At 45.6% G+C, this 17,891-nt stretch overlaps 1 protein-coding gene across 1 annotated transcript in view; it reads right to left on the bottom strand.

The window, feature by feature from the left end:
* Nucleotides 1-17,630, bottom strand: part of TACC2 (transforming acidic coiled-coil containing protein 2) — a 208,950-nt gene extending 191,320 nt beyond the window's left edge. Inside the window, exon 1 of the mRNA XM_046653949.1 lies at nt 17,529-17,630. The gene's annotated coding sequence lies outside the window, so the exon portion shown is untranslated. The remainder of the gene's footprint in view (nt 1-17,528) is intronic.
* Nucleotides 17,631-17,891: the final 261 nt, after the last annotated feature.

Below are 17,891 nucleotides of genomic sequence, written 5' to 3'. Positions count from 1 at the left end.
AATAGGCAAATCCAGAGAGACAGAAACCAGACTGGTGGTTGTCAGGGGCTGGGGGAAGGGAGAGTAACTATTGACGGGTTCAGCGTTTTACTTTGGCATGATAAAAATGTTTTGGAACTAGGTAGAGGCACACAGCATTGTGAATGTATTAAATGCCCCTGAATTGCTCCCTTTCAAATGGTTGTGTTATGTGAATTTCACCTCAATTTTTTGAAGTAAACATATGTCACATCTTGGGGTTCTGCCTAAGATATTGTTTGAAAAAAGAATTCCAATACCAGGGCAAAAAATTTGAAAACTATTGCTTTTGTGTTTATTAATATCAGGTTTCTGTATGATTAAGGGTTAGAGGGATAAGAAATAAGGTTTGCCCTCTCATCCCCCTCGCCCCCAAATCACAAGAGAATTCTTCCAGGGAAGAGAATCTTTTTAAGCAAAATATCTTGGGTGAGCCAATTGGGAATGAAGCGCAATCCCAGGCAGGTCTTTGACAGGTGGGCAAACACAGAGAAAGAGCTGGTTCCTGAGGACTTTGAAGGTGGAGAAGTTTCGATATTCAATATTCAATTTGCAATGTGAATTCCCTCCATGAGCCACCCTCTCAGGCAACTCTGCAGCTTCACGGGTGGCTGCTGGCCTCCCTGTTGCTGCCACCACTGGCCTCTGAAGCACCACCTTGGCTGTTAGACACGGGGCATCATCACCGACACGTGACACCACTGCTGTCCTGGCTGCCACCTGGCACCAGAAGCTGCCAGTGCCACTAGGGAAGACAGCAAATGAATATAGGGACTTTCCAGCTTCCGTCCTAGGAGCTCTGTGTCTTATAATGACAGATTGCCCAGGCACAGGGGACAGGTCCAGATGCTGGGCACTTTGGAACCCAGAGTGCCCACATTCCTTAGCCACGACCCCCTTTCCCTGAGGCAGTAGTTGGAGGGGACCCCAACTTCAGTCTCCATGACTTACTGTCTTCACGTGTCCTTGGCAGATCAACTTCCCTCTCTTGGTGCTGTCTTCCTCCAAACCAGACATCAAGTAACTGAGCAGGTTTCCATCCCCAGCCCCTAGATGGCTAAATGCACGTGTATGTGGCTTCCCTCGTGTATCTCTGGGACAACCTCCCGTGGGAGGCAGTAAAGGGCTGTGATCAAGAACCAGATCCTGGGGGGCCAGACTACCACCATTTAAACGCCACCTCTACCGCTCACCTGATGTATAAACTCTGCAAATTTTATTTAACTTCTCTGTGTTTGGTTTTGTCATCTCTAAAATGGGAATCAGAACAATTCCGACCTCACGTGGCTGTGGGGAGTGAATTTCTGTAAAGCTCTCGGAATCGATCAAGCACTAGATAAACCGTTGGCTATTATGTTATTATCGGCAATGGGTCTCTTTGGAGCCTCCAACAGGCAAATCTCTCAGTGAAACAAAGCTTATACTGCCTTCTTATTATCCTTTCAGTAAAATCAGGAATTCAGACACTGCTAATTTAGAAATCAGTGCATCTGAATAGCAGCTCAGCTAACTGACTTGTGAACTAGAAGAAACAAACGTTGACTAAGAAAATTTATAACATAGGCTTGAGAAGAAGAAAGTTTCAAGAGCTTTTGACCAAGCCACTTACAATGAAGTATTTGCTGGGCTAGTGGCACGTCATTTCAGTCCTGCCCCTCTGTGTGGCCGATGCTGGGCATCAGATGGACACTTAGGTGGGGCGCCTCTCTGTCCTCGGGGCATGAAACAGCGCTTCTTCAAAAACCATCCTTGGTTGAGGCTTCTCATTAGTTCAAGCCGGCTTGCCACAAGCAAGACTGAATTCACGGAGGTTTCTTCTACCCACTTGCTCTGTGTATGGAGACTAAACAGCCAGCCAAACCTCACCTAGTCTCTTGGAGATTAAAATGTATAATTCGTTTTAAAAGACAGCTGCTTGGGAGAATTTTTATTTTTCAACTGGTGTATTGGTGTCACATCGTCACAGCCATAAAAGACCCTAAATATAAACCAGGACAGTCTTTTGATTCATTAATTCACTTATTCATGCATTTTATAAATTTTGAGCTCTTTCCTCGTGCTAAGTGTTGTGAAGTGCTAACAGTATGTCTAAGACAGCAAAGCTATGGGGTAGGGGTTTTCTTTTTTTATAGATGAAAAACCAAAGCCCAGAGAGGTCAAGAGGCATGACAAAAGACCAGCAGAGAGTAAGAGGAAGGATGGAGTCTGGTAGGCTCCGAACCTTGCGCACGATGAACGATGCGATGCTGCCACTTTGGAAGATTCTTGTACAGAGTTCAAGGTAATTGACTGCCTCTGTCTGTTGTTCATTTAACTCTGTAGTAAAGTGTGTGTTTTCCAGCTTTTGGCATCTAAATCTGGTTGAGAAGCTCCCAGCTTATGGATTCCCCCTCACTGATCTGGGAAGAGGGTAGCAAGTCCAGGTTTGGGCTGGGTGACTAACCGTCATGGCTGAGGCAGCCCAGCAGGGCTGGGTAGCCAGAAGTATTGCTGAGGGGAGCCAAGAGCATGACTGGGGACATGGGGCCAGGGACCAAGTCTGAAACAGGAAGGGACATGGAAACATGAGGACAGACAGAGCAGTTAAACTATGCAGAAGGAGGACGTGCACAGAGGCCGCGGCTCAAAACCCACATTATGACGTCCAGGCTGGGCTGACGCCCCATTTCACCGCTGGGTGGAGGGTGGGGAGGTGCAGGGAGCTGGGGCGTCGGACACAAGATCATGCAGGCCCCGTTTCATCCACGATAACATGGAGGCTCAAGAGGTTTTGCAGCTAACCTCCCACTGTCCTGTGAGAACAGCCTACTGGGATCTATTGAGGAGTCAGACAGTCGCATCAGGTTTCTAGTCAGGGTTTTTTTTATTCTCTATTGAAAAAGCTCTTTTTTGTATGTAATAGCAATGTATCTGTTTTAAGGGCTTAAGAAATTTTGATTTTTCTCCTGCATTGAATAATTTAGTGCTGGAAAGACCTGGAGGTCATCTTCTCCAACACCTCCTTTCACAGAGGAGGAAGCTGAAGCCCAGAGAGTGGAAGTGATTTGCCCAACATCTCACAGCAAGCAAGGTCTGGAACCAGAAGTAGACTCAGAAAGGCAGGCTCTGCCTGACCAGGCCTCTGCAGGCTCTGGAGTCACCTCCAGACCAGACCAGCGAGGTCAGATGAGACCTACCTTTCCTGCCGCTCCGGCCACAGCGGCCTCCAGCCAGTCAGGTCCTGCAGCAGCCAAGGATGTGGGAGGCGCCGACAAGAGGATTCCAGATTCTGTTTGCTCACCGAGGGTGAGCTCAGGTTCACCTGACCCTGCAGCTCCTTTGGCTCCTCCACCAACCCAGCGAGCGACCTGAGCCAGTTGCCATTCCCGCATTTGGCGCCAGCCCCCATCCCAGGCGGCAGGAGACCTCAGCTTCTCCCTCCAGGGGCTGAATTCAGTTGTTCTCTCTACCTTGCACAGCTGAGCACGGAGCTACTTATAGCCCTGTTATCATGTTCCCGTTTTAATATAAACAAACAGCCGTAACCTGGGGAAGAGATTTATTAAGAGACATTGCCTGCTTTCTGCTCTGGCAGGCGACCTTCACAAGCACCAACTATCTGCCTGCTCTGTGGGGTTTGAGCGAAATGACAGCTCTTCCTTCACACTCTGCCCTTAGCCTCCCGTCCCCTTCCCTCCCGCGTCGCTGAGGCCTCCCACATTCTCTGAGAAATTTTGATGTGAAAGTCCAGTCGTGGAGCTGTGAGGGCTATGAGGAGCTCAGCAATCACTTGCTCTCAAGACCCGGAGATCCGAGACAAGGCTGACCTCCCCCTCTGCTGGCGAGAGGCTGGGCCAGTTAAGCTATTGTTTCTCAGCTCCAAACTCACCACCTTCAGATGCTGGGGGACTCTGCAAACCCCATTTCTGCCTTGCCAACTGCTCCTATAAGGCTCCGCCAGGAAGGGCAGAGACTGGAGGAGGAAGGAGGAAGGAGAGCACAGTCCTTCCTGTCCGCTCCCTGTTTCTGGGAGCATCTCCCGGCCTCCCTGCTTTACCCCCATGGCAGCAGGGAATCCAGTTTGCAGTTTTCCCAACACTTACCGAGCCAGCCTCATGGCCCGGCCTCCGGAGTCTGGAGCCCCCTCCGCAGAGGTCTGAGGTTCCCTTCTGGGGGGCCTCCCTCTAAGCTTCTAAATTTTAATAATTCCATCTTCTTCTCTTTGCTCCCCCGGCCTCAAGGGTGGTAGCTGGTTCCTACAGTTGCTTCCTCCCTTTCTACCTTAGACTTTGCTATTTGCCTTTGCACTTCGCTAGAGAACAATTCTTTGTATTCAGTTCTCTCTGTTAAAACAACTGGGAGGTTCCTGTTCCTGACCCGGCTCTGGGATCCACACCCAGGTCTACTTTCTCCTGGTGCAGGACTCTCTGCGCTGGAATCCAACCAGTCTGCTCAACTACATGAAGGAGGAAAGTGAGTCCACGCCGTTCATCGGTCCTCACTTTAATACGATGCCGTCTAGGATTCACCACCACCACCAACAGCAACAAATCATCACCTAATCAGAACCTAGACTTCCTGTCAGCCAAACACCAATCTCTACCACAGACCGTTAGAACTAGAAGGGACCGTTGCTCTGGCACAGGGCCTCCCAGCCTTTCACATCCTGGCACAGAATATGACCATGTTTATACAGCCCCTGACCTGGGAAAGGGACAAGGCCGCTTGAGGTCTCACCCACTGCCCAGCCCCCAGCTGGCTACACCAAGAGTTGAGGGAATTGAAGTCTTGGAGCTCCTGTAACCTGCCTGCACACCGGTGAGCCACCAGCTGGCTGTGGAGAGGCTGCCCTGACCTAACGCCCTCATTTCACAGATGACAAACTTAAGGCCAGAGAGATTAGGTAACTTGCCCAAACCGAAAGAGCTCCAGCTGTTGGCTGGAGCATCTCAGCTCTCCTTCATCCTCCAGCAGGCTAGCCTGGGCGTGCTGACAAGGCTAGCATAGGCTTCCTCTTGGGAAGGAACAGGTTTTGTTTGGGGAAAGAACTTGATTTAATCCGTGCAGGTGTGGAGCATTGACGGGAGCTGATGCTCGGTAAAATGAGGCGGTCACTTCACTGCCATGTGAAATGAGAGTAATTGAGGTTTGGTTCCCGAGGTGGATGGTCAGAGAGGAGGACATGGGGCAGAGAGAGGAACGGGGGTGCTCCACCTGGATGCTGGTGTGAGATAGAGAACGCTGGGATGAAGGGCTGGTGGAACTTCCCCTGAAGTGGAGGGACTGAGGACAGTTGAATAACAAGGATGCCTAATGTCACTTTGAAGTTATTTTCCTTTAGTGTAGGCAAAGCCGTCCTCTCTCTGCCCCCAGATCTTCATACTACTTTCACGAATGCTTTGTGAGCACTTTGCTTTGTTTTTGGCAGGGGTTGGGGTTGGGGAGGGGGGGACCTTAAAGAAGGGGCTGCACTTTATTCGTGTCTGGGTCAATACAACATGGAACAGAACAGAGACGGCGTAAAGCAGGAGTCTGAAGGCAGAGGGGACCAGGACGTATAAGCCTGGGGAATCCACAGCAACCTTGGGGAGCACTGTGCAGATCCAGCAGTCATGGACTTCAGCTCAAAGCTAAAAGGGGCAAGGAAACCCCAACTGACATCTGGGTAAGCATACATTTATAAACTTAAATAAAATCCACAAAAACAAAATCCGGGATCATGCATACTGTCTGTACTCTTTTTGATACTTTCTTTTTTTTCATGTAAAGGTAACACATCAAAAACATTTCCCCATGCCTATGACATCATATTTAATAGCTGCAGTGGATACTAAGTTTTTTTCCAAGTTTTAGCCGTTTAAAAACACATATCTCATTTTTATCGTTTGTCTCTGCCTGGAATGGCCAATGAGGTTTCAGAATAAGGTGAGTGGGAGTCAGCCTGGACCTGCAGTTGGTTAGATCATGCAGGAAGGTACTGAAACCAGAGAACTGTGATGGGGGATGGACTTAGGGTGCCCGACAGTCAGGTTGGCAGGATCGGAAATGGGGCCAGGGACCGTGCCAGCATAACATTCAGGGTGGAGAGCATGCGGAGGGCCAGGTGAGCAAGGACACGGTGTGGTGGGGGAGGTGGGAAGGCTGCAGTCAAACTGGGGTCAGAGGATCTCTCAAGAAGCAAAGAGGATTCTTGAGTGAGGAGAGCTTTGCAGCCCTGTGCTGCCTTTCACTGGGGAGATCTGGGGTCTCATGTCCTTGATGTCTGAGACAGGTCTTAAAGGGTCTAGCTCATCAGCTGGAATCTGGTTCGTTGAGGACAGATGCCAGGTACCTCTGTTGGTGATTCTGTCTAAGTTTTGAACCTCTACACCAGAAACTGGAGCTAATCATGGAATCTCTGGATCTGCTTGAATGCCTCTAGTGATGGGAAACTCACTGCTTCCTGAGGCATGTCCTCTGGAGAGGTTATACTGGATCACTGGAAAGTAATTTCTATTGCTCCGTAACCTAGATTCTGCCATGATTCCATGAGACATTATCCCAGGGCTCTGGATAATATTGAGGCCACTAGTCATGGGCTGGGCAATGGTCAGTGGTGAGGCCTGAGGACCAAGAAGGGACAATGTAGCTGACTTTATGGACCATCATCTTAGACTGGGCTACAGGCCTTTACTCAAGGGCCCACCTAAATTTGTCCTGTTCTGGGACTGCACTGAATCATCAGCTCTCTCATCTTCGTGGCTGATGAGTGGTGGCCATCAGCTAGCCAGCCCACAGCTCCCGCAGACACATGAAGGACCCCAGCTGAGGCCGTGAGAATACCCAGAGAAGCCACTGAGCCCAGGCCGAATTGCCAATCCACAGAGTCAGAAGCTGAATAAATGGTTATTGTCCTAAACCACCATGTTTTGGGGTGGTTTGTTACATGGCAAAATCTAACTGATAAGATTTCCCCCAGAGGGTCCATTTAACCATCCTTGATACCAGCCTGGACCAAGTCTGGCTGGCCGTCTTGAAGATCTGTGCATTGGGTCACAAAGGATGCCATGTGAGGGAGGATCGATGGATGGATCAAATCCCTCTCTGGTGGTGAAATGACAATTTGCAAACATGGCCCCTTGACTGGGGACCCCGAGAGCCACCTTAGTCTATGCCAGACTGAACCTCATTGCTCACAGCTCTCTGTGGGTGAGGCTCTGCGCATCCTGTGTTATAAACCACTCATAGCCCCTTAGCCCAAAATGGAACAAGAAGCTGCATATTGATTTGCAGTGAGCAGTCTCCTTTTTCCTGCTAAAACAGATACTTGATGACATTCAAATATAAGGTTCCCCTTTCTCCCAATTTCCATATAGTCCTTCTCTGCAAACTGGAGATTAGCAAAACCATATTTTTTATGAAAACAAGCTGTTGAAACCCACAAAAATTCAGACATCAGTTTGAATCCAAAAGCTGAACTGTGCTGTCATTTTTGGAAATCAAATACAGTATCAACATCACTGGGAACTGTGGGCTAAGGGGAGGGTGTGGGGAGAATGGAATGAGGGGCGGGGAGGCCGTTTCAATGCAAACAACACCAGAGAGATCTTGAGTGTAGAAGGGGGAATCAGGGCTAATTATATCAGAGGCAAAGATATTAATATTGATGAGCCATATGTTAGAGCTGAACTAAGAAAATAAAGATATTTGCCTTCTCTATGACATAATAAGACTTTGCAAATGCAATTATTAGGATTTAGAGTTTCAGCTAACATCAGGCAATTTTATGTAAAACTTCTGTTCCTCAGATAAGTTTATTGTAAATTTATCCTTAAAAAATTAAGGTCAGTAATAATCGTTAGAGTCACGCATTGCTTAACAAGAGCGATGTGTTCTGAGAAAAGAGTCATTAGGCAATTTCATCATTGCGCAAACATCATAGAGTGAATTTACACAAACCTAGATGGTATGGCTTACCACAAACCCAGGCTACATAGTACTAATCTTATGGGACCACAGTCGCATATGTGGTCCCTCATTGACCGAAACGTTGTTATGCAGCGCATGACTGCGTATAATTTAAGAGTCCTTATCAACAAGACTTTAAGTACCTTTTGATCAGTCTATACTTCTTTCCAGCAAGAACAAAAAAGAACGTCTTACTCATATTTGCCTGTTTTCCAAATTAGCATTTGAGGTAGCTGAAAACAACAGAGGCATCCAGCTACCTGACTCCCAAAATTCCCTCCAAGAATGGTAGAAAACAATGAAAAGCAGAAAGCAAATGTATGCAAAAACCAGGCCCTCAGTATGACTGAAGACAGGGCAAGAAGACAGAGAAGTTTAAGCATCCTTCAAAGTACCTGTGACTGAAAGGAGAGAAGTCAGAGCATCCCCGAGCAGTTTCTCACGTTCCCACCCTCATCCCACCACAAATCTTCGTGGAGACACAGGCAGACTTAGTTTCCCAGGAAAATGGTGGAGAAGACCAGAAGAAGGAAGCTAATGAATGGAGCCTAAGTTGATCTCAAATTATTGTCAGAATGATGAAGTCCATCCTAAATCAGAAGAATACTAAAAAAGGCATCTGGGCAGGTCAGAGCAGGGACACAGGGGAGGGACCTCAAAGCACAGGGCATTTAAAGGGATAGGCACAACGTAAAGGGGTCATCTTCAAATGCATTGCTCTAGGGGAGGATAAAAAGCAAAAAGGACGGGAGAAGCACACTACGGCAACCGGGTGTTGAATGGGGAAAAGAAAGAAAAAGAGAAAATTTAGAGTCCAGCAAGAAAAAAGAGAACCACAAAATCGGAAGACTCACAAAACCTTCCCACCCCACCCCACCAAACATGGACTCCGCTCTACAGACGGAACAGGGCACTGTTAAACGAGGAACCCTGGGAAGCACCCCAAGGCTATAAAAAGGGACAGGATGAAGGTCAACAAATCCATACAGAGCTATTGCAAAAAACCAAAATGTCAGGAGACAACATTTCACACATATCACTGAGGAAAATCTTTCCCATGCCCCCAAAACAGCTAAGAAGTAGAACAAAAGCACAAGTCAGTACACCCAACAGAATCAAATATTCTCTGAGCGTATGTAAAACACCGTGAATGAGAAATTCCAATATGCAAATAGAAATGGACAAGTCAGGGAGAAATGAAAAGATTGTGGATTGTACTCAGGAAGGAAATAGAAAACAGCTCAATTAACTCAGAAACAAATAAATCACAAGGCATCCAAGAAAGAATAGATTTAAATAAAAATTTAATGAAGAGCATTGAAGAATCAGGAAAATAATGAAGAGAATGAGAAATGACAGAAGAAAGCAGCCAAAAGGGTGAGAGAGAAAGGATGGAAATGGGAGACAGACAAAGGAGTAAGATTCCTATTATTGAAGTCTCTGAAATAAAAATGAAATAATAGAACAGAGCTAATATTTATTTACTTATTTATTTATTTTGAGGAAGATTAACCCTGAGCTAACATCTGTGCCCATCTTCCTCCATTTTATATGTGGGACACCTACCACAGCGTGGCTTGCCAAGCGGTGCCATGTCCGCACCCGGGATCTGAACCTGTGAACCCTGGGCCGCCAAAGCAGAATGGGCACGCTTAACCGCTGCACCACTGGGCCGGCCCAAGAGCTAATATTTAAAACCTTGATCCAAGAAAACTTTCCAGAAATAGAAAAATACTTGAATCTACACATTGAAAGGATTCACTGGATTCTTGGAAAATTTTACCCAAAATAATCAATTCCAAGATAGATCCTAGTAAAACTATCAGATTTCAAATATAAAAGATAAAATACTTGTGACCTCCAGAGAGAAATATCAAATAATTTACAAAACCAAAAGTACTAGACTGGCATCATATTTTTTAAAAAATCAATGCACAAAGCAAAGTAACAATGGAGCAGTATTAAAAAGGCCCCAATGAACTAAAGTGTGAACCAAGGATTTTACATCCAGCCAAGCTGTCCTTTGTATATTAAGCCTAGAGAAAAACAGTTTTCAACGTATAATAACTTACTGAATTCTGCTCCCATCAGATTCCATCCTGGGGAATCTACTAAATAATGCATTTCATCTAACCAAGAAATGACTGGGAAAACTTTAGTAAAAGGACTGATGATGAGGATTAAAAAATATATAAATGGGGGCTGGCCCTGTGGCCGAGTGGTTAAGTTTGCGCGCTCCGCTGCAGGCGGCCCAGTGTTTCATTAGTTCGAATCCTGGGCGTGGACATGGCACTGCTCATCAGACCACGCTGAGGCAGCGTCCCACATGCCACAACTAGAAGAACCCACAACGAAGAATACACAACTATGTACCGGGGGGGGGCTTTGGGGAGAAAAAGGAAAAAATAAAATCTTTAAAAAAATATATATATATATATAAATGTACATGTAAGACTAAAACAAAGATGGAAGGGCGAGGATGGAAGACTAATGCATGGACATTATTTCATTTAACAAAGTAGGAAATAATGCACCTAAAAACTGGGAGAAGACAGAGAGGGAAAGAGGAAACCAGAACAAGCTCATTGTTATAGGCAATGAGTGAGTGTTAAAGGATACTGAGAGGGGACCCTAATATCCTAGATAGTAAAAGGTTAAATAAGAAAATAGGGGATCTATTTAGAGCAGTGGTCAGTAGAAAATTCATTGTACTAAACATATTTATCTTTGAAAATGAAATAAGAAAAATAAATTAAATTCCTGAGTCAAAATACTAGGAAAGGAAAAACAAAACAAATCGGGGAAAGTATAAAGAAGAAAATAATAAAGACGAAAGCAGAAATTAATGAGGTAAAGAATAGAAAAATCAGCAATCTAAAGAACAAAGCAAAATCATAGTTCCTCAGAAAATTAATAAAATAGAAAAATCATTGGCTAACTTGATGAAGAAGAGAAAAGGAGGAAGCACAAATACACAAAACAAAAAATGACAAGAGGGAAATAGCCATTGTCATGGAAGAAATTTTTAAAATTATAAGAGAGAGTTTGGCAGACTTCTATGCAAATAAAAAATGCATGAAATGTACAATTTCCCAGGGAAATTCAGGGTAATTACCAAAATTGACCTCCTTAGAGTTCAAAAATTTGAAACATACCAAAACTGGCAAAACCCAAGCAGAAAGGTGCACTGTTGCTAAGCTGAAGAAACAGAATTTGAGCCTGCCAGAGAGACTGGAATTGAGGGGGGATCCTCATAAAGGAAGGAACCACAGAAAGAGAGTCCCAAAATCTGCACACAAATTCCCCTCAGATCTCTGGCTAATTCCTAAAATGCACATACTCAGGGTGAGCTCCAAGGAATTCAGGAAAAAGCAATGGCTGGAAGCTGAGAGATCTAAGAGTGGTTTCAGCTTCTATTCAGCGCCAAGAAGGCAGTTTGGAGTTAAAGTCCCATTGAGTTAGAGGGGCTTGGTGAATACCTCAAGCTTCTCACTGAAACTCCAGAAGAACCAAGGCTGAAGAATAAGGACTATATCCCAGGACTAAGGATTATGCCCTAGGAATAAGTGCTAAATCAAAACAGACCTACCTTGACAAGGTCTAAAACTAAGCCTCTACAGGCAATCTCCCAGTAATTTAACTGCCTGGTAGAAGAAAATACAAAACTATTTGTTGGAAAAGAACAGAATCCAGCATCTATCTACAATATGCAATATACAATAACAAGCTTCTAGATATATGAAGAAGCAGGAAAATATGACCTATAATCAAGTGAGAGAACCATCAATATAAGCAGACACACAGATGACCAAGAGGTTGGAAGTAGCAGACAAAGACTTAGAAATAATTCTTGGGGCTGGCCCTGTGGCCAAGTGGTTAAGGGTTCTGCATGGTCCACTTTGGTGGCCCAGGTTTGGGGGTTCGGATCCTGGGCACAGACCTACTCCATTCATCAGCCATGCTGTGGCAGCATACCACATACAAAATAGAGGAAGATTGGCACAGATGTTAGCTCAAGGCTAATCTTCCTCAAGCAAAACAAAAGAAAAGGAGGAAGACTGGCAATGGATGTTAGCTCAGGGTGAATCTTCCTCAGCAAACAAAACAAAACAAACCAATAATAATAATAATAACTCTTATAACCCTGACAAAAATAATTTACAGGAAAAGATAGATATAATGGTGGAGGACATAGGAAATTTCTGGACAATATATATAGTGGAGGATACGGAAGAGCTATGAAAACTTGGGGGGGAAAAAATGGAAAAATGCCTTAAGAGATATATCAACCCAAAGCAATTTGTGGTTCTTGTTTGGATCTTGATTGAAATAAACCAACTGTAAAAAAAAAAAAAAAAGAGAGAGAGAGAGAGAGAGACAATGAAGGATATTTGAACACTGACAGGACTTTTAATATTAAGGAATTATTTTTTACTTTTTAGGTATGATAATATTATGGTTATACACATACAAAAAAGAGTCCTCATCTTATTGAGATACATACTTAAATATTACTGATTGAATGATGGAATGATTTACTTTAAAACAATATGGCAGTTAGGGGGGACAGACATTAATGGAAAGTGGAGTAATAAATGAATTAAGGCTTGGTGGTGTAGTGGTTAACTTTGCACATTCTGCTTCAGTGACCCGGGGTTTGCCGGTTCAGATCCTGGGTGTGGACCTATGCACCACTTATCAAGCCAAGTTGTGGCAGGCATCCCACATATAAAGCAGAGGAAGATGGGCACGGATGTTAGCTTAGGGCCAGTCTTCCTCAGCAAAAAGAGGAGGATTGGAAGCAGATGTTAGCTGAGGGCTAATCTTCCTCAAAAAAAAAAAAAAAAGAATAAATAATAAATGAATTAAGATGGGCCATTGTAGGTAATTATTGAAACCAATAATGGGTATATAAAGATTCTTATAACATTCTCTCTACCTTTGTGCATGCTTGAAAAGTCCGTAATGAAAGATTAAGGAAGGAAAGGAGCGACAGTGGGAGGGAGGAAAAGAAAGCCCTCCTCCTTCATTTGTGACTAGGGTCCTCTCCAGTTCCTGAGCCAGTCCTGGCTGACTCAGCCTTTGCCCTGCAATGGCGAGCTTTGTAATTGGGTCAGCCCTTCCTAAGCATGCATCAAGGTGGTCTGCCAGGAAATTAGCTACTTTAGATTTGCATTTTCTGAACCAAATTTCCTTTTTGAACTTCAGATGTGAGACCCAGCACCTCCAACGGACCTTGAAGTCCAAGTGTTGCTTCCCAAGTCCTAGGTCAGCCCGTCTCTCCCATTCATGATGGTTTGGTTCCTAGGACTATGTGTCTGACCACTACCACCTGGCTTCCAGAACGTGGGCCTGAGGACTGATCTTGCCATGTATGAATACATCTCCCAAAGGATAACTTCCTGAATTCCCTATGACTAGGATCTGCCCATCTGACAAGAAGCTCTGGTACTAAAGACAGATTGCCCGTGGGCATTGTTCCTTCTCTATCTAGTTGCTTCTCCAACATTGGCATCTGTAGTTGCATCATTTCCCCCTATACCTGTTGACCAAGATAAGCCAACCTGAATCTCTTTGTTTATGCTAAATGAGGAGGAGGCATCTGCAAAATCATTGACAGTCCCGGGGCATAGAGCAGGCTGGTGTTGGGGGAGAGGGAAGCACATACAACAAATGCCAAACAGGAAACTTCCACCAGGCAGTGCAAACAATAACATCACCAAACGCTCTGCAAAGAACTGGAACACATGAGAGGATGGTCTTGTGACTACCGGGATTCAAGGATTGGTTGTCTCATCTGTTTGCTATGAAATATGAGATGCAAAATAACTTTGTCAGATCCTAACTTGAACCTCATTATCAGTGTCAGCAGAAGCGCGTCACAGGAATGGCTTTTTGAATGACCGAAAGCGAATACAGAGCCACATTTTTTAAGCTCACAGAGTCACCTACAAAATTTTGTCCCCTCAAAATGAAAGATTTGGCCCCACTTAGAAATGATCACTCCAGCTTCACCCACATCCATACTCTTCACACTTGTTTCACACATAATGTGCACAACCAGAATGAAATCTTCTTTCACGGGCTAAGTCTTGCAACTCGGAATTTGATAAGCATCAAAGGTAACTCTTCTGGGGAGAGTCAGTCCTTGGTAAAGCCTGGATATTTCTTTGGAGCCTCAGAGTACTGAGACACAACCAATTTTAGTAATTCCTGAACTTTACACAAATGTCAGCAGTTTGACTACAGAAAGTTAGCTCTCTTTGCTAGAACACCAGCCTGTGTCGCTGGGTTTAATCTCTTTATAATTCTTTGGCACCAGATCTGGCACAGGTCTCTGCCGAGGCTGTTTCCTGACTTGAGTGTGCAGCAGAATTTCCCCTTTTTAGGTTACAAACTCAGAGCATTCACTCATCCCAGCCACTCTCTCCACCATGTCAATTTTAAACACTCTCATTAACAACATTTATGAAACGTTGGCAAGGTGGCAACTATCTTGAGTTGCTCCTGCTATACACGGGCATTTCATAGGATTGAAACACATGCAGGAACTTGCCACAGCAGCTAGGATTATAAAAACACATTGATATGTACCTCTTCTGAACGCTAAGAATTCTAAGCTGAATTGAGCACCCTGGGACAAGGGTCGTGGTTTGCCCAGTGACCCTCAAAGGTTACAGGCAAGCCCACGAATAACAGTCTTCTTGTGTCAGTGTTTTGGGCAGTGTCAGGCTGCTCTCTTGCTGCCTCACCACGTGGAGTCTTGGTCCCCGTGCTCTGCCTTTGGGGCTGGGATGGACCCTCCTGCGCTGAGATGGACAAATCTCATTTGAGCTTTGTGGTCTCCCTGGGAGTCAGAGCACTGGGCCAGGGTCAGCATCATAGTGAGTTTGGTTTTCTACTGCCCCATAATCCCCAGTCTAGTGAACTGCATTTGTCCTGGCTCTCACCCTTTCCTATTAGCCACTCAGTGCTGTCACCTACCCCCAGCATACTCCTGGCCATTAAATACACAACTTCGTATGAATTGGTAGCACCGATGTTAGCAACCCAGCTTTCACTTCTCCACTCCCATGAAATCACGCACTTGAGCAGGCAACTTTTGAGGGCCTGCCTTTGTCCTTTACTCTGAAAACTGTTCATCCTCCATTCTCCCCCTACTCCCCACACCCCCTCACTCACTGACTGAATGGTCTTGGCCCATCACACCAACCCATTTCCTAGACACTGCTAATGGAAATAGCGGTCGATTCCGGCTTCAGCTGGACCATTCAGATTCTCTGGATATTTGATAGGGGCCCTGGAAGTCAGTCGAGAGAGGCCACAAGTCACAAGGCGATGAGGAATGGGAGCTGGAATCTGTGTCAGAGAAACCCGGAGCCTGTGCGTGCTGACCTGAGGGAGGAGTGGGACCTGGGGCCCAGCAGAGGAGACCAGTCCACGCTCAGACCAGAATGAAGCAGAGGTAGCTGGGAAGGAGGGATGAAAAGAGTTGCTACAGCCCAGAGCTGTGTCTTCTCAACTAATTTGTCCTTTTGAGTGGGTTTGTTTCTTACAACCAAACATTCCCTGATAGAAACCACACACCAAAGTTGCCCATGACCCCCAGACTCTGGCTTTTTCTCAGTCCTCATCCTCCTGCAGCATCTCTGTAGCATCTGACACTGTCACTCCCACTTTCCTCAAACCTGTCTCCACTTAACAAGGTGCTACAAAATCCTATTCTCTTTTTTCTTCTCCAGTTGCTCCTCCCGCTCTCTTGGTAAAGCCATTTAATGGGATTCAGGATCGGGTCTTCTAGCCTGGTCTCCTGGGAACAGTCCATTGGTTTCCACAACTTCCTCTGTTGAGCCCAGGTAGAAGGCTCTAAAGCTAGCCGCCAGCCCTGACTTCCCTCTCTACCCCAACTGCATTTCTAACTCTCTGATGGCTGTCTCTGCTTAGATGACTCACAGCCACTCAACCTCTTGAAATGTCAATTTGATATCTTTCTCCAAGCCACCCCCTCCCTTGACTTTCCCATTTCCGTTCAGAGGACTGTGTTTTTCCAGTCAAATCCCCTGGGACTCTCATGGTGACTCTGCACCCCACGGTGATTTCTTGCTTAGTACCTGCATCCCTACCAGCCCAGAAACTCCAGGAGGGCCCGGATTACATGAGTGTGGCGTACAACCGTACCCTCCTTCCCAGAGTCTGGTACATGGGGGTCACTTAAATGTTTGCTGACTGAATTGGAAGAATGAATGATTATCTTTTATTTTTCCCTCTGCTCCATTCCTCTTGTCTTTCCAATATATACTCACCAAGCCCTCTACATTCTTCCTTCCCAATGTCTCTTTCATTGTCCCCTTCCTTCCCATTTCCTTTGCCTCTGGGCCAGACCTTTATCACTACCTGTTGGAGCTACCAAAGAAGCAAGCTGGTCTCCTTGATTGCAATTAAAAACCTGATAAGTAGAATTCTGGGAAGATGGTGGCAGCAGAGTTTTTAGATCTCCCCAAATCTCCTTATATAAACAGACAGAGCAACTAGATAGAAAAAAAGAAAAAACCCATGGACAATTACAACAAAACTAGATGACAAGGTTTCCCCTGAACCTCAACCACCAACAGCCACAAGACCCACCTTGCACTGGTGTCTGTGTAGGAGGAAGCGGAAGGAAGTACCAGGGTAGTGTCAGCTAGAGCTGAGAGCAGGAAACCCCAGACAGCCCACAGGGATTCACTGGAAAGACAGGGGCCAATGTGGAAGCAGAAGCTAAAACTGGGAGGTGTTTTGCCCCTATACACACACATATGCAGATCTTATGCACTAGATTGTACATGGTGTAAGGGGGATAAGGAATTTCAGTCTGTGCATTTCTGATTCATGGAACATCCTATGACATAGGCACACGCACACACACACACTCACACTCTGTGTTTAACTGAACTGCAGGATTCTCTCACGAGGCTTAGAATCCGCCCTCCTTCAGTGTGATCTGATGATTCAGTTTTAACTGACACCGAGTCAGACTCAGAAACACACAGTCTTTGTCAGGATCACAGGGCAGCTCAAGTTGGCAGCCACAAGGTCAGAAACAAGTCTGGAAAGGTACTTTATTGAGTTTAGAGAAACACTGTGTAAACATGTCAAAGTCAACACCATCCAGAGTTTTAAAATAACTTTTCCCATAAAAGAGGGCCTTAAGGGCTCTCTTAAATCATCACCCCACAGACCATAAATACTTGAAAATCCAATTTGCAATGGGCAGAATCATAACAGAGGCCAGAGAAGTTTCAGTAATCTTCTGGCCAACCCTTATTTTAGAAACAAAGAGACTAAGGCTTAGATCAATAGGGACTTGTCCCACCAAAAGTAACCGGCAACTTCTTGGAAAGGAAAAAACACAGTTCGTATGGCTTCGGAGACAGTCGGGGGGGGGGGGGGGGGGGGACGGAAAGAAGCACAGATGTGCCTTTAATTTCCTTTTGTGAGAAAAAAAGGAAAGAAATGCATTTATCCCTCTAATCTCAGTAGCCAAACCAGTTTAAAGGCACACGTTGCTCAAAAGGAATAAAGCCATCAATCTGAGACTGACTTACCCAGTATCCTCCTAGCACGAGGAGCAGAGGGGGCAGAGGCCCTCTCTTCCTGAGGTTCTGCCTTTTCAGCACTGCTCTCCGCCCGCGCTCTGTCTTCCCCCGGGATCACATGGAAGTGTTCTATAAATGTGCATTGGCTTAAGGCTGGGAACACTGGCCTGGGAGGCGGCAGCGTGTGAGCAATCCGACCCAGGCCAGGCGGCAGCTTTCCAGAAGGCTCTGTAGCCCAGAGGGAGGACAAGGGGCAGGGAGCTTGCAGGTACGAGAGCCTGCCGCTCTCTGCTTTTCTCACTCGAAGATCGTTTGGGATCTCAATCCAGGCTCAAGAGCCTTGGGCTGCAACTTAATTTACTTGGGGCAATT

This window comes from Equus quagga, chromosome 2 (genome assembly GCF_021613505.1).
Source record: "Equus quagga isolate Etosha38 chromosome 2, UCLA_HA_Equagga_1.0, whole genome shotgun sequence".
NCBI lineage: Eukaryota > Metazoa > Chordata > Mammalia > Perissodactyla > Equidae > Equus > Equus quagga.
The sequence above is the reverse complement of the archived record's forward strand: the minus strand, read 5'-3'. Positions and strand labels throughout refer to the sequence as shown.